Here is a 26,288-nt window from a genome sequence, read left to right on the forward strand (position 1 = left end):
GAGCTTTAAAGGTCAAAATCGGAACTGTGAAGCTGGGTTTAGAAATAATATTTCTGTGGCTTATATCCTCGCGGCCAAATCTTCAGTGTCCAGAAAAGCTCAGATGTCATACCAGGTATAGCAGAAGGAAACTGCTCCAAGGCAGATATAATCATTCTCCTTCATGGCCTGCATCAAAGAAGCAATATTTGGGAAGGCTTTTTCCATTGCTACTGTGGACTGGAGAGGGCTAAAGCAAAAGACCAGTCCAGTGGCGTAGCCTGGGTTGTCAGCACCCGGGGCAAGGCAAGTAATTTGCGCCCCCCCGCTGCACTGTCCCTCCCCCAGATAGTCCCTCGCTCTCTCTCCGCACCGCACCGCACCGCACGCCTGGCACCCTCCCCTCCACAGTGGGCGGTGACCTGGCAGCTCGGATCGGATTCGCACAGCCAACACTGCAGTGAGAGAGAGTGAGTGAGCCAGGTAGGGGCAGAGAGCTGCGAGTGCAAGCGCCCCCCCCCCAGATGTTGCGCCCGGTGCGGCCGGCCCCCCCTGCACCCCCCACGCTACGCCACTGGACCAGTCTATATTTGATAATCTCACATAACATGATAAATAGACTCTCACTGATGATGGAACAGTCTCCCTCAGGAGGTTGTGGACTTTCTTGGAGGTTAATAATAATAATAATAATAGTGCTCTTTTTCTTGAAAAAGAGGTGGCTGGTCTCACCTTGAGCACCTCCTTCGTTCTCTTAGAATGGCAATGGCACCCACCTGAGATGTTACGGAAATAAGTTCCAGCAAGTTCCAGCAGGAAAAAAAGCCCTAACAACAACAACTTATTATTTATATTCTGCCCATCTGACTGGGTTCCCCCAGCTGCTCTGGGCGGCTTCCAACAAATTAAACCACAGTACGACATCAAACATTAAAAACTTCCCAATACAGGGCTGCCTTCAGATATCTTCTAAACGTCAGATAGTTGTTTACAGTTATACCTCATGTTATATCCGCTTCATGTTACCGTTCTTTCAGTTTACATCCCGCAGCGACACGGAAGTAACGGAAAGGGTTGCTTCCAGGTTTTTCCGCTTGCGCATGACTTCATGCGCAGAAGCGGCAAATCGCAACCCGTGCGTGCGCAGAACTGTAATTCCTTGACATCTGACAGGTGGGTGTTCCACAGGGCAGGCGTGACTACCAAGAAGGCAGAGGTTGGACGGCCATCTGTCATGGATGCTTCACCGGAGATTCCTGCATTGCTGAGGGTTGGACTAGTTGATCCTTGGGTCCTTTCCAAGTCTGCAGTTCTATGATTCTATAATCTAAAGCAGGGGTCAGCAAACTTTTTCAGCCATGGGCTGGTCCACTGTCCCTCAGACCATGTGGTGGGCCGGACCATATTTTGAAAAAAATCTATGAACAAATTCCTATGCCCCACAAATAACCCAAAGATGCATTTTAAATACAGTGGTACCTCGGGTTACAGACACTTCAGCTTACATACGCTTCAGGTTACAGACTCTACTAACCCAGAAATAGTACCTCGGGTTAAGAACTTTGCTTCAGGATGAGAACAGAAATCGTGCTCCGGCGGCGCGGCAGCATCAGGAGGCCCCATTAGCTAAAGTGGTGCTTCAGGTTAAGAACAGTTTCAGGTTAAGAACAGACCTCCGGAACAAATAAAGTATGTAACAAAAGGGATGCGGGTGGCACTGTGGGTTAAACCACAGAGCTTAGAACTTGCCGATCAGAAGGTCAGTGGTTCGAATCCCCGCAATGGGGTGAGCTCCCATTGCTCGGTCCCTGCTCCTGCCAACCTAGCAGTTCAAAAGCACGTCAAAGTTCAAGTAGATAAAAAGGTACCATTCCGGCGGGAAGGTAAACGGCGTTTCCGTGCACTGCTCTGGTTCGCCAGAAGCGGCTTAGTCATGCTGGCCACATGACCCAGAAGCTGTATGCCAAATCCCTCAGCCAATAAAGCGAGATGAGCGCCGCAACCCGTTCATGACTGGACCTAGTAGTCAGGGGTCCCTTTACCTTTACCTTTACCACTGTAAAAGCACACATTCTACTCATGTAGAAACACGCTGATTCTCGGACCGTCCGTGGGCTGGATTGAGGAGGCCATTGGGCCGCATCCAGCCCCCGGGCCTTAGGTTGCCTACCCCTGATCTAAAGCGTGCATATGCTGTAAATCTCTCTTACTGTACGTGCGTAATAAAACATTTTGAAAAATGCACGGACAACATTTTTGTGATCGGCTGAAGAGAGCTTTTAATCCAAAGTGGAATAATTGCCAGAGAGAGAGAAATAATCAGAGATCCTGTGATTTTTAAAGAGTGTAGTGACACTGAGCAAAAAAAAAAAAGAATTTTTTTTATTTCTTCTAAATAGACACCAATGGCTTTAGCAGGAATCTGGGACTGTTTGCGCAGCTTGCCTGCTTCATTCACCTTTTTATGCTGAAGATTACAAGATGCTCCAAGGACTTTTCAACCAACTGCTCTTTCTAGTGGAGCCCAACGCCCTATGATCCCTGGAGGTGGCACAACTCCCGAACAACAAACATGAAAAGGAAAGCAGGTACACTGGATTTTTGGCAACGGGTTTATCAGCAAGGTCAGGGAGGAGCCCTCTTCTTGATGACTCACAATAAATAAGTAGGGCTGGGCAAGCCTTGTGTTCTTTGAGGTTTCTTTTGTGAAACTTATAAAACGTTTATTTTCGCTTTCGCAGGCTTTGCAAAACTCAGAAGGGTTTGCTCCTCTTCTCTCCCCCCCCCCCCATAATTATATTTTCAAGCTGTTTGGGCTTTCTATGTTTCGTTTTTAAGGTAGACAGAAATCTCTGCTCACATCAAAATAATATCCCATTCCTAAGCATTGAAATCAATGGAAGTTACAGTGGTACCTTGGGTTACAGAAGCTTACACATTTTCGGGTTGCGCACCATGCCAAACCCAGAAGTCCCGTGCTTGGTGCTTGTTGTTAGCTCCTGTATAGCAGGAGACATGGTTAAACCCTTTTGCAAACTCTTCATATTATGAATTTCCCTTTGGGGTGGGTGAGAGAAATTCTTGAACAAATGCTTAGGCTGGATCTAGACCATGGGTAGGCAAACTAAGGCCCAGGGGTCGGATCCGGCCCAATCACCTTCTCAGTCCAGCCCGCAGACGGTCTGGGAATCAGCGTGTTTTTACATGAGTAGAATGTGTCCTTTTATTTAAAATGCATCTCTGAGTTATTTGTGGGGCATAGGAATTAGTTCTTTTCTCTTTCTTTCTAAAATATAGTCCATATGGACAGGGCCATCTTTAGCATATGCGCCGCCAGGGTACAAAGATCAGCCCAGCGCCCCCAAATTTAGTTTGTGCTTCTTGTTGTTTAGTCGTTTAGTCGTGGCCGACTCGTCGTGACCCCCTGGACCAGAGCACGCCAGGCACTCCTGTCTTCCACTGCCTCCCGCAGTTTGGTCAAACTCATGCTGGTAGCTTCGAGAACACTGTCCAACCATCTTGTCCTCTGTCGTCCCCTTCTCCTTGTGCCCTCCATCTTTCCCAACATCAGGGTCTTTTCCAGGGAGTCTTCTCTTCTCATGAGGTGGCCAAAGTATTGAAGCCTCAGCTTCAGGATCTGTCCTTCCAGTGAGCACTCAGGGCTGATTTCCTTCAGAATGGATAGGGTTGATCTTCTTGCAGTCCATGGGACTCTCAAGAATCTCCTCCAGCACCAAAATTTAGTTTAGCTGCCCCCCATTTTGGGGGAGAGTGAACTTAAAGTTGTTGAGCTTTCTTTGGAAGGGGGGAAGCCCAAGTTGTTGACCTTTTTGGGGGGAGGAAATTCACTCACCTGTAACAATGATGCAGTGGAAATAACTGCTTTTGTTTCCTGACTTGTCGGGAATATTTGACGCTACAGAACAACAGAGCAAAAGGGGGGGGGGTAAGAGACTTTTGCTCCATTGCTTTTCACTGCCTCTGATCGAGATGGACTGGTATACAGTAGGTATACATTTGGCGCCCCCCCAGAATTCGGCGCCCTGGTGCCCCGCACCCCTTGCACCCCCGGGTAAAGATTGCCCTGCAAAAGGGATCAAACCTACAACCTTGATGTTATCCGTACCATGCTCTAACCAACTGAGATAGGCTGGCTCATCTCACAGAAGTCACAAATGTAGAGTGCTACTTTATTTCTCGAGTATTCACACCCATATGGTGGTGCCTATGCTACCTTATTATTTTCAGGATTTGCATTCAATTCCCTCTGCCACTCTGGAACAGAGGCTCAGAATTATGCCATATTCTGAAAGTACCCGCCGCTGTGGTTTAAACCAGATTGAAGAGGCGGTTTATCATATACAATGGTACCTCGGGTTAAGTACCTAATTCATTCCGAAGGTCCATTCTTAACCTGAAACTGTTCTTAACCTGAAGCACCACTTTAGCTAATGGGGCCTGCTCCTGCTGCCGTGCCGCCGGAGCACGATTTCTGTTCTCATCCTGAAGCAAAGTACTTAACCCGAGGTACTATTTCTGGGTTAGCGGAGTCTGTAACCTGAAGTGTATGTAACCTGAAGTGTATGTAACCTGAGGTACCACTGTAATGCCCTTCATATTGTACACTGAGAGAAAAAAACTTTGGGGCAAATTTTAGGTGGAGACAGAGAGAGGTCTTCAATTTATCCATTGGGCAGGCAAGATAAATAAACGATGGTGAAGACTGCACATTTTCTATCCGTAGTAACTGATGAGAGGACAAAATTCTTAAGAGAGAACGCTGTGTCTCGTCAGGGAGATTCAGAATTTTAAGTGTATTTTGTGCTTCTGTTTATTTAGGTTTGGATGATTTTGTTCAGATTTGCATAGATCCCTTTTATCTCCTTCCATTTCATTTTTAATATTCGTTAAAAGAGGGACTTTCTAAAAAAGGGAACATGTTGCGATGTGCCAGGGAAATTTGTTTATGTTGCATTTTCTTCCAATCTAAGTTAACCTCCTTTGATGTCGCTTTCATACTGTTAAACTCTAGCGATGCTCTGATGACCAACCACAAAAAAATTAATCTGAATCTCTGTTTATCGTGAAATAAATCTACCCAGATATTTTCATAATCTCCAAGTGTCCCGATTTTCCAGAGACAGTCCCGGAATTACAAAAGCCATTCTGGCTTCTGATTTGACCCCGGAACGCCCCAATTTCCCTCACCAACACAGCAGGGGCTCAGCTCGGGGAGAAGGATGAGCCAGCACCTGTCCCAAGTGATGATGGCTGCGAGGGAGCATCCCGGTACCTCTCTGTGGCCTCTCCTCCCTTGGGCAGCCTGCGGAGGATGCGGATGCCAAGACCCACTGTGACTTGCCAAGTCCGGGGGGCAGGCAGAGGGCAGGGCTGCCCTGGGTGGGAAGAAAGGGGGAGTGGAGCAGAGCACAAGGAGTCTTGATATCCTCCATAATATTAATCATTGTACTCTCCTACTGTCTCTTTTTCAATTGCCAAGCCAATAATTTCCCGCATTTATTTGCTGATTCAAAAGTCTTTTGTTTCATCAATTTAATTTTCCATTCAATTTCTTGATTTACTATTTGTGCATACTGTAATTGTAATGCCTTAGTCTCTTTTTGAATCTGTTGGTTTTTTTAGGTTACATCTGAATTTTTTCTCTTTCTCCTTCAATTGAGACATTTTTTTCCCCTTTTGCTCATTCTGTGCTTTCTTCCTAATAGAATTGTGTTGGATCAGGAAACCTCGCATTACCGCTTTACTTGCATCCCATACGACCCTTGCTTCAATTCCGGGATTCAGGTTCAACTCAAAATAGTCCTTTAGGGTCTTCTGAGCTTTATTTACAATCAAATCATTTCTCAGTAAAGCATCATTCATCCGCCATCTAAAAGAACCCTGTAGAGACAATTTTAACTCTGTCAACACAGCATTATGATCGGAACAAGTCCTTGGTCAAATCTCAGATTTAGTCACTCTTGGGGTCAAGTCTTTACTTAGCCATATATAATCCAGGCTGCTACAGGATTAATTTGCATCTGAAAAAAATGTGAAACCTTTCTCCATTGGATTCCCCAATCTCCAAATGTCCATCAGGTCAAAATTGTCCACCATCTCAAAAAACATCTTTGGTAGCCTCTTATTATTATTATTTACTGCTTTGGCATATCCATGTCTAATCTTTCCCCTTTCTAAAAAAAAATAATCATTGGTGTGTTTTTTTCCTTTTTGCAAATTTTTCACTGAATAAAATAAATTCAGGATTAAAGAGTTTTCTTTCTTTCAATAATTTTTATTAAAGATTATCATGAACTGCAAAAGAACATTCAATTAAATTCAGATTATAAAGTATTTTGGTTACGTTCAATGTAAGACAATATGACATCCAGAGGTAGGGGGAGAGAGTAGAGGGAGATGGTGGGTGATAAACTTAACACGGTTTTCTCGGGATGGTGGAAGGCACAGGAAATGTATCTGGAATAATATTCTAAACTGACCATTGGACAATATTGACAGCAAGGTTATCTTGGAGAGTTCGAATCTTTTTTTATAGGTATAATTTATTTTTGCATTTTCAATTTAACATGCAATAAGCAAAAGAAAAATAATCAAACACAATAAAAACATGAAATCCCATTTGACTTCCTTCCCCCAATCCTTTGTGGATCCCCATAGAATGATTTCCCCTCTGCATGTCTTCCGTAACTATATTGTTCTAAACCCTTTGCCAATCCATAGTTCAAAATTTTACTACAAGTTTTCTGCCAAACCTACCAATGAATGTAATTGTTTACAATAATTTTTCCAATAAGCTATCCACTTTCCCCATTCTTTATTAAAACCTGCCTCTTCCTGGTTTCTAATTCTTCCTGCAAGTTTTGCCATTTCAGCATAGTTCATCAATTTTATCTGCCACTCTTCCTTGGTCAAGATTGTGCCTTTCTTCCATCTCTGGGCTAGCAGAATCCGGACAGCCGCGGTCACGTACATAGATAGTTCAAAACTTGAGTCCTCTGACACAAAACAGGAAGTAGCAAGGCATGTAGGTTGCGATTTCTACATTACATTTTCGTTGGATAAGAAAGTCATTCATTAGCAGAAGATAGGGACTAATTTGCACGGTGTTAACCCAGAGCGTAATAGATTTGCCCCAAATAAATCTCATTTAATGAACTGTGATTGGAACCGCTGTATCTTATAAACAAGCATTTTGCTTTGTTAATTTGTTTATTTACTTTCTTTCTTAGATCCCTACCACATTAGAGTAACGGCGTTTGCGATGCTGTGAAATAGAAGCGGGCGAAAAAGCAAGAAAGCAAACGGCACGTATGAGGGTTTAACATTCAGACATAAGAATATCATTTCTTCTTGAATGTTACTGATAAAAGATTGTTATTATGCCCCCGGAGAACAGAGTAAAAATCAATTATGGAAAAATGACAGGACAGAAAAGTTAACAGGTTTCACAAATCAGAAATCATCTCATGCCTGTTTCATGCCTTTGGCACGCTGCAGTTTGCCAATCAATGCCATTGATCCAGTATACTGGAAATATTACTTCCTGTCGTATATCCCATTGCAATCTCATAGATCAACAAGAGCGCCTCCTTCACAATATCATGTCTCAAATCCAGCGATCGCTTCACGGTAGAGAAGCTCCGATGTGTACAGTTTCTGAATTTATGTCTTGCTACCACCTTGATAAATAGGGAAATTCATTCAGCAGGAACACTTCATATTTAAACTTGTGTGCTGCTAGGATTTTAGATCAGGGTGTAGCCATGCAGCACGTTTAGGGCAGCGCATGTTACGGAGAAGCCTTTTGCTTTGCTGCCCCATAAAAGTGGAATTATTCCTCGCTGGAGTCCATGCCAGAAGCACATTCTTCTCTTTGATGCAGAGGTGCCCAGTTCCACCCAGCATCGAGGGGACTTGTCGCATGTGTATGATGTCACACGTGTGACACATGCGTGTGACGTCACATGAATCGGGGAGAGGCTGTGAGGATGGGCAGGGCCTTACACCACTGCATGGAGGTTCGGCGGAGCCCAGCCCCTCAAAATTGAGAGGGGGATCTCAGCCTCATCCACCCATACCTCAGGGCTCTGAGGTATCCTCAGCCCCATAGAGTTAGTTCTTCTGCTTCAAAGGATTCTGGGCATTGCCGTTTGCTTCTCACAGAGTTACCGTTCCCAGCAACCCTTAACAAATTATTTGGGGTGGGGAATGCGCTTTGGGTGTGCTCTAAAGGTGTACTACCGACCTTACTGTATGCTTGTGAAATGTGGACCACTTATAAACGTCATCTCCAACTTCTTGAAAGATTCCATCAACAGTGTCTCCCAAAATTTTTTACACATCACTTGGGAAGACAGGTGAACTGATGCCAGGGTACTGGAAGAAGCAAAGATCACCAGTGTCAAAGCCAATGATTCTTCAACATCAACTTAGTTGGACTGGTCATGTTGTGCGGATGGCTGATTATCATCTTCCAAAGCAACTACTCTACTCCGAACTCGAAAATGGAAAGCGTAATGGTGGTGGTCAACAAAAGAGGTTTAAAGACTCTCTCAAGGCAAATCTTAAAAAATGAAGTATAAACACCGAACATTGGGAAACACTGGCCTGTGAGCGCTCTAATTGGAGAACAGCCTTTACCAAAGGTGCCATGGGCTTTGAAGACGCTCGAACTTAGGAAGAAAGGGAGAAACGTGCTAAGAGGAAGGCACTCATGGCAAGCCCTCACCATGATCAACTTCCGCCTGGAAACCTATGTCCCCACTGTGGAATGACGTGTGGAACCAGAATTGGCCTCCACAGTCACTCAAGGACTCACTGTTAAGATCGTGTTCATTGAAGCCAATCTTACTCGGCTACGAGTGATTGAAGAAGAAGAAGAGGAGGAGGAGGAAGAAGTGTACACAGACTCTGACTTGTCGTAGGGGCATTAGCAGGGTTAATTGGTGGCTGGGAATGCATTGATTCTAATCAAGTCATCCTGTTGATTCTAATGATTTTCAGTTTTCATTTTACTCAAGCATATGGGGCAGGTTGGCTAAGGAAAGGGTTTGCCCACATCCACACATCAGTTGCCGTTCCACATTGCACTCATGGAAGCTGACTTCAGAAATGCTCAGTTTCCGCACACGAGGACTGGTGGATGTGGCAAAGCCATTAATCTATTATTAAAGTTTGCAAGGGATTTTCTTCCCCGCTCCCAGCCATCGGAGACAGCAGTTTGGAATGCTTCTTGGGCCATTATGCTGACTCAAACGTACAAATGAATGTAGATATCGCCTAAAGTGGATATTTAAAGCAACTGGAATATTAAAGCAACTCCAAATTATACTGTGCGTTGCCAAGATGTAGAAAAGAATCGTCTCAGAAGCCTTTGGTGCAATTACGATCATAAATTAGGTATGTAAAATATGCATTGTTGCATTTCTGCACTGTCTGCCTGTTTCTTCGCGAGAGGATTTCTCAATGGAGATAATGGCTTTTGCAAGACATTGAGACGGGTAGCAGAAATGTTTACCTTTGAACACAGAGCCTACTAGGGTGCTGGGGCTTTTAAATAAGCTCCCCCCCAATAGATTTTATTAAGTTTTAACATTTTTAACATATACAGTCAAAACACAATTTTGTCTTTTATTTTTGTCGACTTCCCACCCTTTCCCCCATGGAGTTGTTTTTAATCCCCTTCTGCGGCACCCTGTCTATCAAATCATACCCACAATATTATAATCAATTACTTCTATTGCTCATAGCATTTATTTATTTATTTATTTATTTATTTATTTATTTATTTATTTATACCCTGCCCATCTGGCTGGGTTTCCCCAGCCACTCTGGGCAGCTTCCACAGAGACCAAAAATACACTAAAATGTCACACATTAAAAACTTTCCTGAAGAGGGCTGCCTTAAGATGTCTTCTGAATGTCAGGTAGTTGTTTATCTCTTTGACATCTGAAGGGAGGGCGTTCCACAGGGCGGGCGCCACTACTGAGAAGGCCCTCTGTCTGGTTCACGAGTTCATCATATTATAATATTTATTGAAATAGTCCAAAAAAGGCACCCATCATTTGATTCTCTTAGTTTTGCTGTTCATTTTGCTCACTCTGAATAGTTCATTACTGCACTTATAAAAAACTTACAGTTGTACCTCAGGTTACATACGCTTCAGGTTACATACGCTTCAGGTTACAGACTCCGCTAACCCAGAAATAGTGCTTCAGGTTAAGAACTTTGCTTCAGGATGAGAACAGAAATCGTGCTCCTGAGGCGCGGCGGCAGCAGGAGGCCCCATCAGCTAAAGTGGTGCTTCAGGTTAAGAACAGTTTCAGATTAAGTACGGACCTCTGGAATGAATTATGTACTTAACCTGAGGTACCACTGTATTTAAAGAAGAATCAATAAGTGATTTTAAAAAAATAAACTCTTATTTGATTTTCAAGAATATAAACATACGACAAAACCAATTTCGCATCCAAATATCCAGATTTCTCTGAATCTCCTGACTTCCCCCCATCCCTTTCCATGGGCTCTATTGATCCTATTTTCAACTGCATATCAATACTTTCCCAATTTTTAAAAATCTTTCTAGGTTATCCATACATTCTGTTACATTACAAATGTGTTTAAAATCCTGCCAATGTTTTTAACCTGCAATAATCGATAAGTTTTTAACAGCATCTTGGGATGCAGCAAAAGCCTTTCATTACTGTGATGTCACTGCAAAAAATAGGCATTGTTGTAGCAGGGCCACCAGCTGAGATGTTTATTGCAGGCGAGAGGACGAACCGCAGTTTCCCACAAGCAGCGCTTCTGAAGGCGAGCCAGTGCAGCAAGTTTTGACTTGTAGTTTCACTGGTTTGCAAACTTTCATACTGAAACTATGCGAGTTACTCAACTCCCGGAGCCAGATTGCGATCTGAGTTTTGCCGGTGCAAACCCGTGGTTCTGTCCATCAACAGAAAAGGGCCCGGTGCCCGGGCTGCACTTCTGTGAATCACGACTCAACCGTACCCAACCTCTTTGTGAGAGCGACGGAGAGGAGGGGCGATTAGATCGATCAAATCAGAAAAGGAGAGAAAAAAAGACAACAAAGCGATGTTCATAATTATAACACATCAAACACCTTTAATTCTGGCTTTAAAGACCCGGCTTCTAGTAAAGCAATTACGTAATTACAGAAGCCTATATTATAAATATATATCTAGGGTAGGTGTTAGCAGTGGGAAGACCTGTGAGCATTTTTACAGCTGGGTGGAGTGCAGGAGCGTGGTCAAAGCTGCAGGGTTGAGAGAAGGAAAGAATGTGTTGTGATTGTCAAATTCCCTCTGCCTCCTCTGATCTGTCCTTCAGTGACATCAGAAGAGATTTATGAATGGAGAATGAGAGGCACGAAGTTTGCAAGCCTGCAATGAACTGGGTTTACTGTATCATTTGCAACAAGGTTTTGCACTTGTTGGAGCCAAATGCACACTCCTGCCAGGAATGTGAGATGCTTTTGCGTGTCGAGGTCCCCAAGCCACCCCAAATTAACTCACACTTCACACATCAATTTTTGTTTAAGGTTTTTGGCATAATTTTGGCCACAACTTTATTTAAATACACAAATGTGAGTGGTTGCTTAGGCATTGGTTACGATTATCTGTCCTTGCCCCAGGGACAGAACTGACTTCCGGATTCCAGCGGAAGCCAGTCAGGGAAAACAATATTGGGGATCAATGAAGCTGGGCACCAGACCCTCACCTCTCCCCGCATGCTCCCAGGGGCTTGCGCGGCCCAAACCCGATGCCAGGGCTTTGGACGAAGGCATGGCAAGCCCCCGGATTCCTTCAATGGAATTCCATTGCAGCACCAGCATTGGAGGGGTAGGCACTTACCCCTCCACCAACCAATTTTTAAACTAATGCCTAACTGCAAACTTTACAAGTTGTGATGATTTGCTACGCAGTAGGCAAAAACCAAATGGCACCAGCCAATCAGCCAAATGGACAAAATTCCTACCAGGCCCCTGCCCCAAAAGCAGGCGACCCCATGACAGGTACAGCAAGGTCAAAGCGATAAGACCCCCAGTTCAGGGAGGGTGGGAGGGTGATCCGGTGCACGCAGCAAAAGAAAACACCCAAAGCTGCGTGTCCTGTATTTAAAACCTTTGTGTCCCACCCCCAAATTGGCAACATGTAAATCTCCCCAGAAACTCAACTGCCCAATGACTGCCTGTGGCCATCCAAACAGATCTGCCCAGCAACAGCGGGGTGGCCTGCTAGACCTGCTAGGCCTGCTATTAGGGAGAACACACTTTGCTATCTTTCAAATATCCATTGCGGTGGATCGATGTGCTTGACAACCAAGTTCTGTCCAACGTCAGTGAGGTCAGAACTCACACCGGACTTTGTGAACCACCCTGTAGGATGTGCAAACTACGAATTGCATAATCGTTGTTGCAGCTAAAAGTCTGCCACAAATGGCCTACTCTCCACAACCCAGCTGTGTCAGAGAATCACATAGGATGTCAATTAAAAGCCAGCCTACAAGTCAGTTGAGGTGCTGGTTATTTGTGATAGTATGGTTTGGTAAAACAGCTAGCATCATGTGATAGGTGCGGTTGCCCTGTGACTAATCTTTGTGTGTACATGCCCAAGGAATTACAGATAAGACAGGATATGGAATAAAGGACCTTGGGCCAGTATACCTAAAGGAGCATCTCCACCCCCCTGGTCCAGCTCTGAGGGCCTTTTGGCGGTTCCCTCGCTGCGAGAAGTGAGGTTACAGGGAACCAGGCAGAGGGCCTTCTCGGTAGTGGCGCCTGCCCTGTGGAACACCCTCCCTTCAGTTGTCAAGGAAATAAACAATTATCTGACTTTTAGAAGACATCTGAAGGCAATCCTGTTTAGGGAGGTTTTCAATGTTTGATGTTTTGTCATGTTTTTAATATTCTATTGGGAGCTGCCCAGAGTGGCTGAGGAAAGCCAGCCAAATGGGCCGGGTATAAATAATAAAATTAGTAGTAGTAGTACTTGATGCTGGAATAATCTTGCCCCAACCCTGATGTATAGTTGGGGAGGGAGGTATTCACTGTACAGGTTGAACCCATCCTATTGTGGATCTCCAGACCTGAAGACTGCGTTCTCATTGCCTACTGGGGGCGGCATCAACATTTCCCCCATAATGATTTTAATTCTTAAGTTGAGTGGAGGTATACATTATACCAAGGCAGGGATCCTTCACAAAAGGAAAGCTGTTTTGGACAACATCCTTAAGATAAACCCATCACTTGCACTCTTAATAGGGTAGTAAATCCTGTACACACTAAACCCATCACTACGTTGTTCATCAGAATGTAAAAGGTAAAGGACCCCTGGATGATTAAGTCCAGTCAAAGACAACTGTGGGATGTGGTGCTCATCTCGCTTTCAGGCCGAGGGAGCCAGCATTTGTCCACAGAATTTTCTGGGTCATGTGGCCAGCATGACTAAACTGCTTCTGGCCCAATGGAACACTGTGATGGAAACCAGAGTGCACGGAAACACCATTTACCTTCCCACCGCAGTGGTACCTATTTATCTACTTGCAATGGTGTGCTTTCAAACTGCTAGGTTGACAGGAGCTGGGACAGAGCAATGGGAGCTTACTCCGTCGCGGGGATTTGAACCGCCAACCTTCTGATCGGCAAGCCCGAGAGGCTCAGTGGTTTAGATCACAGCGCCACCTGCATCCCATCAGACTGCACATTACCTCTTTAAGCCCCATATTACCAGTTCTTTCTTCCACTCAAGCTTAGCCAATTGTGTCACCAAAGCCCAAAATTGAGTGCTGGTGAAAATAGACACCTTCCACAGTCAAGTGAACATAAACTCACACTTTAAGGTTTGGCTGTGATTCAGTTGGGTTCTTTAATTTAACCCGAACCTCTGGGGTAGCACGGAGAACTAAAAGACTGCCAGATATTGCAACGGTACTTTATTGTGAAATGCTTTATCACATAGTGCAAACATTGTCAAACCTCTGTTGTATCGTTCCAAAATCATTACAGAATTCTGTTTTGATAAAATGTACCGGCGTTCTTTTTTCTTTGTATAGGATCTGCATGTATTAAAGAAAAGCTCTGGCACATTTCCTTGTGTTCAGACAGCTGGGGATGCTTGTCCTCTGAAAAACCAATTGACATGGAAAATAATACTTACATGACATATCAAACATTTATAAGGCACTACTCAGACATTAATTTATTATCCCCATGTAGTGAATTGTTGATATCATTATCCTCATTTTCCAGGCAAGGAAATGAAAGAAGAAAGACCTGAGTGACTTGCCACTAGCTATCTGGTGAGTCAGTGGCAAGGCAGAGAGCTAAGGATCAAAGACTTGAGACTGTTTTGCCTAGCTAAGAAGAGCCTGAGGATTTTTAAAAAATCTTTAAAAATCTCTACCAAGCCATGAACTAGTGGCTGAATAGGAAGTTAATGTGGTGGAAGGGTTTTCTTGGCCTACAGGAGATTATAGGTATAGTATCAATATAATAAAGCTATGGTTTTCCCAGTAGTGATTATGGAAGTGAGAGCTGGACCATCAAGAAGGCTGATTGCCGAAGAATTGATGCTTTTGAATTATGGTGCTGGAGGAGACTCTTGAGAGTCCCATGGACTGCAAGAAGATCAAACCTATCCATTCTTAAGGAAATCAGCCCTGAGTGCTCTCTGGAAGGACAGATCCTGAAGCTGAGACTCCAATACTTTGGGCACCTCATGACAAGAGAAGACTCCCTGAAAAGACCCTGATGTTGGAAAAGATGGAGGGAATAAGGAGAAGGGGACAACAGAGTACGAGATGGTTGGACAGTGTTCTCAAAGCTACCAGCATGAGTTTGACCAAACTGCGGGAGGCAGTGGAAGAGAGGAGTGCCTGGCGTGCTCTGGTCCATGGGGTCACGAAGAGTCAGACACGACTAAACAAAAACAACAACATCAATATAATGGGTATAAACTATAATGGTACCTTCGTTCTCGAACAGCTTAGTTGTCAAACAAATCGGCTCCCAACTGCCGCAAACCTGGAAGCAAGTGTTCCGGTTTGTGAATGTTTTTCGGAAGCTAAACGTCCGACGCGGCTTCTGCTTGAGGGCAGGAAGCTCCTGCAGCCAATTGGAAGCCACATCTTGGTTTTCGAATGGTTTTGGGAGTCGAGCGGACTCCCAGAACAGATTAAGTTTGAGATCCAAAGTACCACTGTATTTGTACATCTGGGATGCAGAGCAAAGCAGAGATGTGAGACTCTATATCCAAACTTCAAGCTTGTCTCTCCACCAATGAGTTTTTATTTATCCTCTGGTCATTCTCACATACCCAAAGTTAGCACAATCAGAATGGCATTTATTTACTTCGCTACCTAGGGCCAACTTATCTCTTATGCCAACCTAGTGAATATGAAACACTGCCCCCGCAAAACCTGTATTCATATCTCTAACAACCGTTTCCTCCTAACCTTGCATAATGATTAACCAGGTCTCAGAATATTTAAGATATCTCCTATATGGCTTCTCCCCTGCTTCTTTCTTATATGTTTGACCGACAGCGTAGTTGTTGGAAGGCATGGTGTCTATTTTGTTGATTCTCATTTTTAGGTTTCATAATTTTGGAATATTTTGTAGCAAAAAATAAATCCTCATAAAAAATTCTGGCAGTCCATCTCTCTCTCTCTCTCTCTCTCTCTCTCACTGTTATTCTGCCATTACAACTTAATGGCGAACCATTTACAGATATTCCACAACCTGCACTCCATAAACCAGAAACGGTGATGGTCGTATATGACCAGATGAGATCCACCATACAAATTAAGCTGAGCAAAAATAAGGATCAATGAAATATTCTCAGAGTCCTGTAGTGCTTTCATGCTCTTTATTGCAGCTTGTAAAACAGTGATTCAATTGCCCCCCCAAACCTCAGGCTTTTATATACATTATTTACACAATGAGTCCCGTCTGATTGGCTGATTCTGCTTCCCTCCTGGAGCCTGATTGGTCTTTTCCTGCAGGCCAATCAGTTGTTGCATTCTAGGAACCTACTTGCCTATTGTTCTAGGATCCAAGCTTAGTACATAACAATCAACAAAAGTGGAAACTCTACAAATGTCAATGATATACAATGCTGCACGAAAGATAAAGTACGCTGGAGTGCAAACATTGCAGAAGTAGCCGGCAAATTTTGCTTTGAACAGTTTGGGCTTAGATAGTGCAACTGCTGCAGTCGTTCTGTCTGCCTTTCCTTCTAGGAGAGTCAATGGTTCTCAGGTGTCAGCAGGTTTGCTCAGGTGTCCATACGTAGATTAAAAAGGTAGGTAAAGGACCCCTGAATGGTTAAGTCCAGTCAAAGGTTGGGGTTGTGGCGCTCATCTCGCTTTCAGGCCGAGGGAGCCAGCGTTTGTCCACAGACAGCTTTCCGGGTCATGGGGCCAGCAGGACTAAACCACTTCTCGCACAACGGAACACTGTGACGGAAACCAGAACACACAGAAACACCATTTACCTTCCCGCCACAGCGGTACCTATTTATCTACTTGCACTGGTGTGCTTTCAAACTGCTAGGTTGGCAGGAGCTGGGTCAGAGCAAAGGGAGCTCACTCTGTTGTGGGGATTTGAACTGCCAACCTTTTGATCGGCAAGCCCAAAAGGCTCCTTGCAGACCCTCCAAGTGTCCCTATTTTAGAAGGACAGTCCCAAATTTACAGTACCCCCCCCCCCCGGTTTTTTATTTGATCCCAGAATGCCCCGCTTTTCATTTGGACATCCCTATTTTTACTGGAGAAATAATACTGTGGTACCTCGGGTTACATACACTTCAGGTTACATACGCTTCAGGTTGCAGACTCCGCTAACCCAGAAATAGTGCTTCAGGTTAAGAACTTTGCTTCAGGATGAGAACAGAAATTGTGCTTTGGCAGCGCGGCAGCAGCAGGAGGCCCCATTAGCTAAAGTGGTGCTTCAGGTTAAGAACAGTTTCAGGTTAAGAACAGGCCTCCAGAACGAATTAAGTATTTAACCCGAGGTATCACTGTAATTTTATTATTATTATTCATCACAGAAATAGTAAGAATTTTATTATTTATACCCCACCCATCTGATTGGGTTGCCCCAAACACTCTGGGAGTGGCTTTCAACATATATAAAATTAAACATTAAAAAATCTCTATAGAGGGCTACCTTCAGATGTCTTCTAAAGGTTGTGTAGTTACTTATCTCCTTGGCTTGAGGGTCATATAACTCCATACCCTCCAACATTTCTCTGATGAAAATAGGGACGTCCATGGATGAGTATAAATGCAGTAGATCAGGCAATGCAAGCTAATTGTGAATAATTACGTCTGTTCATTTGCAAACCATAAAGCAAGTTTCTAATTCATTAAATATCTACTGTTTCACTGACTAATCAATTGATTATGAAAAGTTCGTACAGAACATTAGCCTTCTTCCTGTTTATATAGTTCACTGTTATATAACTTTCACATATATTTGAATACAGCAGCGCTTATCAAGATTAAGGACCTGATTTGAGCCTGTAATTACAAGGACATTTCAAGGAATTTGTCCTTCACCTGTCGTTCAGGGGCGGGGGGAATGCTGTCAAATGTATGGACTTTGATAAGCTTCAAAACAGCCCCTGGTATTGCAACTGATAAGCTCTGTCCATTTTACTCCCACAATCCTATGCATGTTCAGTTCCAAACTGGCAACCACGGCTTGTGTTCTTTTCAAAAATATATTTATGAACATTTAAAAACTGTTCAGACGTCTAAACACAATTCAAACCTTTCAAACCAACCTAAAAAACAGATGTAACCAAATCACGTGCCTGGGTAGGACTGATGATATTACTTGGTTGGCTGTCATAATAATAGTAAATTTCAACAGAACCTTTCCCCAAGTAAGCATGCTTAGAATTGTAACCTACAAATATTTTCATATGATAATGAAAACAGATCACATGCTACAGATCACAAACCCAAAGATCAGAACTCATTTCCTGGGTTTGCAGGTAAGGTTATAAACTTTCTAAAAATTCTGTACAGTACAGTATAACTTATCACTATTTTTTTAAATTCTTCTTTAATTACAAGAAACCTGTGAAGCATCAGTAAAAGCAAAGTGTTCCAAAATCCCCCCCCCCATTTGATTATTTTTTTTAAAATTGAGACAAATTACAGACCGTCTCTAATCAAAATGTTGTTGAAAACGAAAGTGAGAACAATGTCACCAAGCCACATGGCAGCATTTTGTTCTAAGCTAAATGTAGCTCTGCCGCCAGAGATTGTACTGTTCTCTGAACAGCCTCTAAATGATGCTCTTGGATACTGCAGTCTGCCAAAGCTTATCTGGGCTTTTTTATTTGGAAGGACCGCATGGCATTTCTGCTTCCTCTTGCCAGAGCATGATTCTTTCTTGTGATCACCAACGTCTCCTTCGAGGAGCTCAAAAACCAGAAAGCCTCACAACACTGTAACCAGACCCTCCGATTGTCCCTATTTTCCAGGGACAGTCCCGGATTTACACAAGGGACACGGGTGGCACTGTGGTCTAAACCACTGAGCCTCTTGGGCTTGCCTATCGGGAGGTCAGCAGTTCGAATCCCCGCAATGGGGTGAGCTCCCGTTGCTCTGTCCCAGCTCCTGCCAACCTAGCAGTTCGAAAGCACACCAGCGCAAGTAGATAAATAGGTACCGCTGCGGTGGGAAGGTAAACGGTGTTTCCCTGTGCTCTGGTTAGGGCTATAGCTTAGGGCACCAATAGCTATACCTTAGGGCACCAATCTCTTGGAGACCCCCCAAAAAATTAAAGAGTAAAAAAAAACTGGATGCACATGAGTTCCATTGCACCAGAAGTGGTTCAGTCCTGCTGGCCACATGACCCGGAAAGTTGCCTGTGGACGAACACTGGCTCCATTGGCCTGAAAGCGAGATGAGCACCTCAACTCCATAGTCTCCTTTGACTGGCCTTAATCCATCCAGGGGTCCTTTACCTTTACTTTTTTTAGTTTTACCTTTACATAAGCGGTCCTGGTTTCTGATTCGATCCCAGAATATCCTGCTTTTCCTTAGGACATCCCTATTTTCACTGGAGAAACATTGGAGAGTATGGAGTTGTGCGACCCCATATAAGTAACTACACAACCTTTCGAAGACATCTGAAGGCAGCCCTGTATGGGGGAGGTTTTTTTAAAAAAAGTTTAATGTTTTATCATGTTTTTATATATGTTGGAAGTTGCCCAGAGTGCCTGGGGTCCAGTCATATGGGCAGGCTATGAATAACAATAAAATTATAATTCCAATTCTAATTCTAATTCTAATTATTAAATAGGATGTCCATGTTTTAATCGGAGAAATATTGGAGGGTATGTTCAACTGGTTGGGTTTCGTTCAGATGTAAATCTACCTAATTCACACTTCTCTCCACCTAAGCTATAGCTTAGGGCACCAATCTCTTGGGGGCCCAAAAAAATTTAAAGGGGGGGGGGACTAGATGCACATTTCCAAAATATAAGATAAAAACCAAATTACTTTGATAAAAAACATATTTTGTTATGTGCAAATGGCTTTAGATACCTGTTAGGTCTATAAATTACCATATAGCATATATTCAACACAAAAAAACAGTGACAATTTGTTGTTGACAAAGGACAGCTGGACATATAAAGGGCCCCATTACCTTCAGTAGCTTAGGGCCTCATAAAACCTAAATCCAGCCCTGGGTATAGCTCACGAAATATCTCGTCGAGAAACAGCTCCTTACAGTAAAGTACAGAGATCGCCAGGCAGTTTAGCAAAGGTTCACAAAACAGAACAAGAGATAGGAGGGGGATTTATAAATTGTCGGATCAGGGTTGAGAATTCAAAGCCGCTTTCAGAAGAATTCTTTTTTTATTCACTCTTGGGTGTCACTAGCAGAAGATTGAAAGGGAAATGGTCTGCTGTGTTGCCATTCCTTCTCTGTCGGAAAGTCTTCGCATTACGTGTGTGTGTGTGTGTGTGTGTGCATGCATTGAGAGCCCAGCCCCCAGATTTTCTCTCTCTCCCTTCCCCCACCCAATAATTTGAGCCCCGGTGTCCGACCAGCAGGGAGAAACTTATTTAAAGGAGCAACAGTTACTTTGCAAGGAGCAACAGTTACTTTGTCTTTCAGTTTTCCTGCAGCGAAACATTGCAGCAGACCTGCCGATCTTCTGTAGTCCATTACCGACACAATGGATGAGCAGTGGTTTGGTCATGAATCATACAGGGAGCTAATAGCAATATCCTCTGTGTTTTATGTAGCTCACACATACATTCACCAAGACTGGTGAGGTCCATTCACAAGCGCAGGAAGAAATTTCTACTTCAAATGTTTAGGGATGGGAGACTTAGTTTGGTATTCTTCGCAGACTGGATTGGACGGTGTCATAGCTGTTTGTTTGTTGGTTTTTTAAATAAACATAAGCTACTTTTCAGCCGGGAGGGACGCGGGTGGCACTGTGGGTTAAACCACAGAGCCTAGGACTTGCCGATCAGAAGGTTGGCAGTTCGAATCCCTGAGACAGGGTGAGCTCCCGTTGCTTGGTCCCTGCTCCTGCCAACCTAGCAGTTCGAAAGCACGTCAAAGTGCAAGTAGATAAATAGGTACCACTCTGGTGGGAAGGTAAATGGCGTTTCCGTGCGCTGCTCTGGCTCACCAGAAACAGCTTAGTCATGCTGGCCACATGACCTAGAAGCTGTATGCCGGCTCCCTCGGCCAATAAAGTGAGATGAGCGCCGCAACCCCAGAGTCGGCCACGACTGGACCTAATGGTCAGGGGTCCCTTTACCTTTACCTTACTTTTCAGCCATCGCACAACTTTGGGTAATTATCCTTGCCGACTATCTTAAGACAACACTTCAACTGGCATTTTAAGCAATATGCTGAGCCTTGAATTTAAAAAAAAAAAAAAATGGTGTCAAAGGAAACTTTGCTTAAACACAAGGAGAAAAAGAATGTGTTAATGAATCTTCCATCACCCCCATCTCTGCCCAAAGAATGTGGTGCTTGCATGATTTGAGAATATTGTATGATGAACACTGCAGAAGTTCAATTTCTCCATTCAGAGAAATCCCAGGAGAACAAAGAAAAACCTTGCTACTGCCCATTAAGTAACAGGAAACATACGGCTTAGGAAATGTTAACATGTTTGGATAAGCCACCCCCCCCCCCTTTTAAGGACTAATAATGCAAAATGATTGGGGTCAAAATGTCTGCTGGTGTGTTTATTTTGCCTAAAAACATAATGGACCAAAAATCTTGCTATCATTAAGCCCTCAACTGTGCTGGCGAAGTACATTATAGCAAGCAGAAGAATTGAACATAACACATACATTTCCCTCCATTCAAATGGTACCTGAAACACGAGGCAAACATCACAGACTGATGCTGCCTGGTGCAAGGAATGCACATAGCATTTCAAGTCGCTTTATATTAGGCATTTGAGTAATGAAATTGTGAAAGATGTTGCCTTTTTACATTCATAATTATAGAGGAGAACAGATGGTGAAGAGGTAGTTCAAAGTAATAGAGATCAATTAAGTTAAACGATCGTGCTGCCAGCCATCCTTGAAACGGAGGGGAGCTGATTTCTGTGCTTCTTAGGTAGAAAATAATAAGGCAAAAGTATGTGGAATGCTGTATAGTTCTTTCAAAACATCTTTTAAGAGCCAATACAATTTGCAAGCGGAGTTGGTGTTTGAAAAGATAACAAGATATTCATCCATCAGGCATGCTTTCATTTCAGTACAGTGGTACCTCTAGTTACGAACTTAATTCGTTCCAGAGGTCCGTTCTTAACCTGAAACTGTTCTTAACTAGAGGTGTACTTCCGCTAATGGGGCCTCTTGCTGCCGCTGCGCCACCAGCACACGATTTCCGTTCGCATCCTGGGGCAAAGTTCTCAACTCGAGGTAACTCTTCCAGGTTAGCAGAGTTTGTAACCTGAAGCGTTTGTAACCTGAGATGCATGTAACTCGAGGTACCACTGTATTGTTAAAAGGGATGGTCTAGAATTTGGGCCAGTGGGCATATGTGGAACTTTTCAAAAAGGCTGCTGTGGAGACCTTGCATACTTCAAAATGGATACCGGGGAGGGCACAGGTAACAGGAAATGGATATTTCCTAAGACTGTTCACAGCTCTTACTGGCAGGCCCCCTGGCACCTGTGGCCCTGCATTGGCATTTTCCAATGAAATTAGGGACTTCCTATTATATTACTATTATTAATCCCCATTCCATATGTCTGGGTTGCCCCAGCCACTCTGGGCGGCTTCTAGTGCATATAAAATAATGATAAAACATTAAACTTTTTTAAGGGCGGCTTTCAGGTGTCTTCTAAAAGTTGCATCTCCTTGGCTTGGGGGGGGGGGGGGTCAGATTGCTGATATTCTCACCCCCTTCCATTGCAAGAATCTCCTGATCTGATGTTTTGAGAAAGGAGGGGGCGAAAACTGCTCTTCTCTTCTTCCCCTCCTGACTGACTACCTGACTGTGTGTGGAGAGAGTCTTATCTATGTAGTGACTCGATGGCTGAGTGGGAGCTGTAACACTCATGCAAGCCAGTAGTTCTTTAGAATCATAGAATCATAGAGTTGGAAGAGACCACAAGGGCCATTGAGTCCAACCCCCTGCCAAGCAGGAAACACCATCAGAGCACTCCTGACATATGGTTGTCAAGCCTCTGCTTAAAGACCTCCAAAGAAGGAGACTCCACCACACTCCTTGGCAGCAAATTCCACTGTCAAACAGCTCTTACTGTCAGGAGGTTCTTCCTAATGTTTAGGTGGAATCTTCTTTCTTGTAGTTTGGATCCATTGCTCCGTGTCCGCTTCTCTGGAGCAGCAGAAAACAACCTTTCTCCCTCCTCTATGTGACATCCTTTTATATATTTGAACATGGCTATCATATCACCCCTTAACCTCCTCTTCTCCAGGCTAAACATGCCCAGCTCCCTTAGCCGTTCCTCCTAAGGCATCGTTTCCAGGCCTTTGACCATTTTGGTTGCCCTCCTCTGGACACGTTCCAGTTTGTCAGTGTCCTTCTTGAACTGTGGTGCCCAGAACTGGACACAGTACTTCAGGTGAGGTAGTTTGTAGTAGCTGTTAGAAATAAAAGGAGTTATGCTTCACAGCTAGCTTCCGTGTTATTTATACTTTGTTGAGTCTGGTGCTCACAATGCACAGTTGTAGGTCCAGTGCCCGGGACCTGCTTTCCAGGATTGGAAGGTCTTTGAAAGTGCTCCAGTTGCCTAGCCCAGTCGGGGCAGAACCAGTTATTGAGCCCAGTTGCTGAAATCGGTTGAAAGGCGTACTGACACGGATAACTCCAAACCCTCCAATATTTCTCCAATGAAAATTGGGATGGCCTAAAGAAAAGCTGGACATTACAGGATCAAATCAGAAAGTGGGACGGTTTCTGTAATTCTGGGACTGGAAAACAGGGACACTTGGAGGGTCTGAGAGTGCTTTACAGAAAATGAAATGTCCCTTGATCCTCGTAGGAAATGACAGGTCTGAGCATCTTCAGAACCATGAGCTTTGCTGCTGGATCATTAGCCTGCCTATCTAACAGACTCCCTGGAAAAGTGGACAGACCCACTTGGAGGGTCTACGTTGGTGGCCCGTCATCTGGGGAAAGAGGGTGTATCAGAGAAATATTATCTAGCCTATGGATGATGTACCTCAGAGCACTTGTGGACGAGATCTGGGCTTGCAATGAACCATGGGGGGAGATTTGGAGCTGAGCACTGCTTTCCCTTCCCTTAAGCCACAGGATGCATGAGAGGAAGCAGAGATTAAGCCTTATAAGTGGCAGCCCAAGAAGAACTATGCTAGAGGCAAACTGCAGGGCGGGCGGGCAGAGAGAACAACACTTGCTGTGCGTGTTGAAAGGAGCAGCATGCAGCTTTTCACAAGCCAAGGCAACTCTGCGAGATGCAGGCCGACAGTGTCATGTTCTGATCTATTCTCCCTTCTCAAAAATCAAGTCTTGTGCATTGGAAAAATATAACCTCTGCACAAGCAGGCTTGTGTCCAGTGATCATTGTCTCAGAGAGATGGCTGCTATCCTCCCACTGGCCTCCGGGTAGGCGTCCGTGCTTTGAAAAGATGTCAAAAAATATAAGCTCAACCAGTTCAACATTCTAGTACAGTCATACCTCTTGTTACGTTTGCTTCAGGTTAAATCTTTTCAGGTTGTGTGTCCCATGGCAACCCGGAAGTACCGGAAAGGGTTACTTCTGAGTTTTGCCGCTCACGCATGCGCAGACGCTCAAAATGACATCACACGCATGCGCAGAAGCAGCAAATTGCGACCTGCGCATGTGCAGACTCGCAGACGCAGGTTGCGTTCTGCTCATGTTGTGAACGGGGCTCCAGAACGGATCCCGTTCGCAACCAGAGGTACCACTGGATATAGGGAGAATGGCGATGGGTGAAACCTGCCATTGTTGAATTTTCACGCGGCGTGACAGCCATGAAAGGATGGAAACAGGATTTAGAAGGGGGCAAGGCAGTCAGCTGCTGAAAGGTGAACACATCTGCATTGATTTAATTCAGGGGTGCTCAGAGCTGCAGGCCTCCCCCATTGTTTTCCCTCAGACCATGCCATCCTGCCCCACACCTGCCATATGTGGTGCGAAGTATGGGCACTGGTATTTTTCTAGGAAAAGATGTATGAGAACTGAAGCTACCTGTCAGGGAACTGCCATCGGAGCAGGAGGAGGTGAGAGGGCTCCCGGATGATGGTGGAGAGGGTCCCAGTAGGAGGAGGGATAGCCCATACGCTGGGGAAGGAAATCAGCGTAACACCAGTGGAGAAGGGGAGGAGATAGAGGAAGCGGAGAGGTGGCTCCAGGACTCTTTGCAGGAGACAAGCGGAGAGGGGACTAGTGCTCCTTTGCCCACACCCACCTTGCGCAAAAAGCTTTCGTGCAGGCAACGGGGGAGGAGACTGGACGTCAAGCAGCTTTTATGTTGGAAGCGGTTTAAGAAACGCCCACTGACGGATTCTGCCAGCGACTGAGGCAGCCGCGGAATAGAGGGCTGTCTAGTCAGAAAGGGTTCAACCATGCAACCTAGCCACGAGTAAAGGCTACTTACGCACAAGCAATCCCTACAACCATTACACTACCCTTCAAATCTGCACATTTCCAAATTTTGTGATGTGGTTCTCTGACAAATAAAATGAGCACAGAAAGAGTGTACATTAGGGGAAAGGGTGCTCAAAAAGGCTTATACCCATTAAAAAGAATGTATTATATTGGGAACAATTGCTTGCAAAATTGCATACATGAGGAAAGTTGTGTAAAGAAATTGTGTGTATTTGATGAATCACACGTCTATCGGTTTTCATGTGGATGCCTTTTTTATGAGGAAATGGGGCAAGCTGATGGGGAAATTGAGAAACTGAAAGAAACAAGAAATGCAGGTTTGTCCAACCTAGCTTCCAATATTGTTTGAAGTGGTTTTAATGGTTTTAACTGGGTTGGTGAACTTGTGGACCTTCATTTGTTGTTGGACTCCAACACTCATCAGCTCTGCCCATCATGGCCAATGATGGAGATGATGGCAGCCATTGTCTAGCTACATCTGGAGAGTGACAGGTGTCCCATTTTTGCTTTGCAGTATTGCTGTTTTCCAGAAAATTGCAGCTGCAGCTGGCTCTCTTTGTCAGTCATGCAAGAGGCAATCTGTTCCCTAGATGATGGGGGGGGGGGGAATCCTTGTTGGTTGTGTCACAAAGCTCTTTGCCCAGATGTTGGGAGCCATTGATGAAACAGATCTTAGTGGGAGGCTCAAAGGGCATTTTCCACATGTGCCTCCTCACCCCACCCCCAAACATGGGCAAGCATTTCCCTGCAACTCAAAATATTGTGTCCCAAACCAACTGATGGCTTCTCCAGTAGAAAGAAGTAACTCAACCCCCTTTGCTCTATCATTTATGGCAAAGCTACAACAGATTTTCATAAACGGTGATGATGATAAATGACTTCTGAAACTTACGAGCACACACAGACTTCAGAAGATAAATGTACCACGTTATGACAATCTCTTCTTTACCCCCTAAATAGGAATAGATAGAAGGGTGATATTTGATTTTTTTGCTTCTAAGACCAAGGTCCCCTGCAATCAAAGATGTACAATAGAAGTTTAAATTTTGTTCTCTCTCTCTCTTTTTTGAGTCAGATTAAATATGTTTCCAGTGAATCCTGAATATTTTTCATTAGTATAAATGTTTCTAGTATGTTGTTATAGCATG

The sequence above is a fragment of the Podarcis tiliguerta genome, assembly GCF_965153285.1.
Source record: "Podarcis tiliguerta genome assembly, chromosome: 10".
Taxonomy (NCBI): domain Eukaryota; kingdom Metazoa; phylum Chordata; class Lepidosauria; order Squamata; family Lacertidae; genus Podarcis; species Podarcis tiliguerta.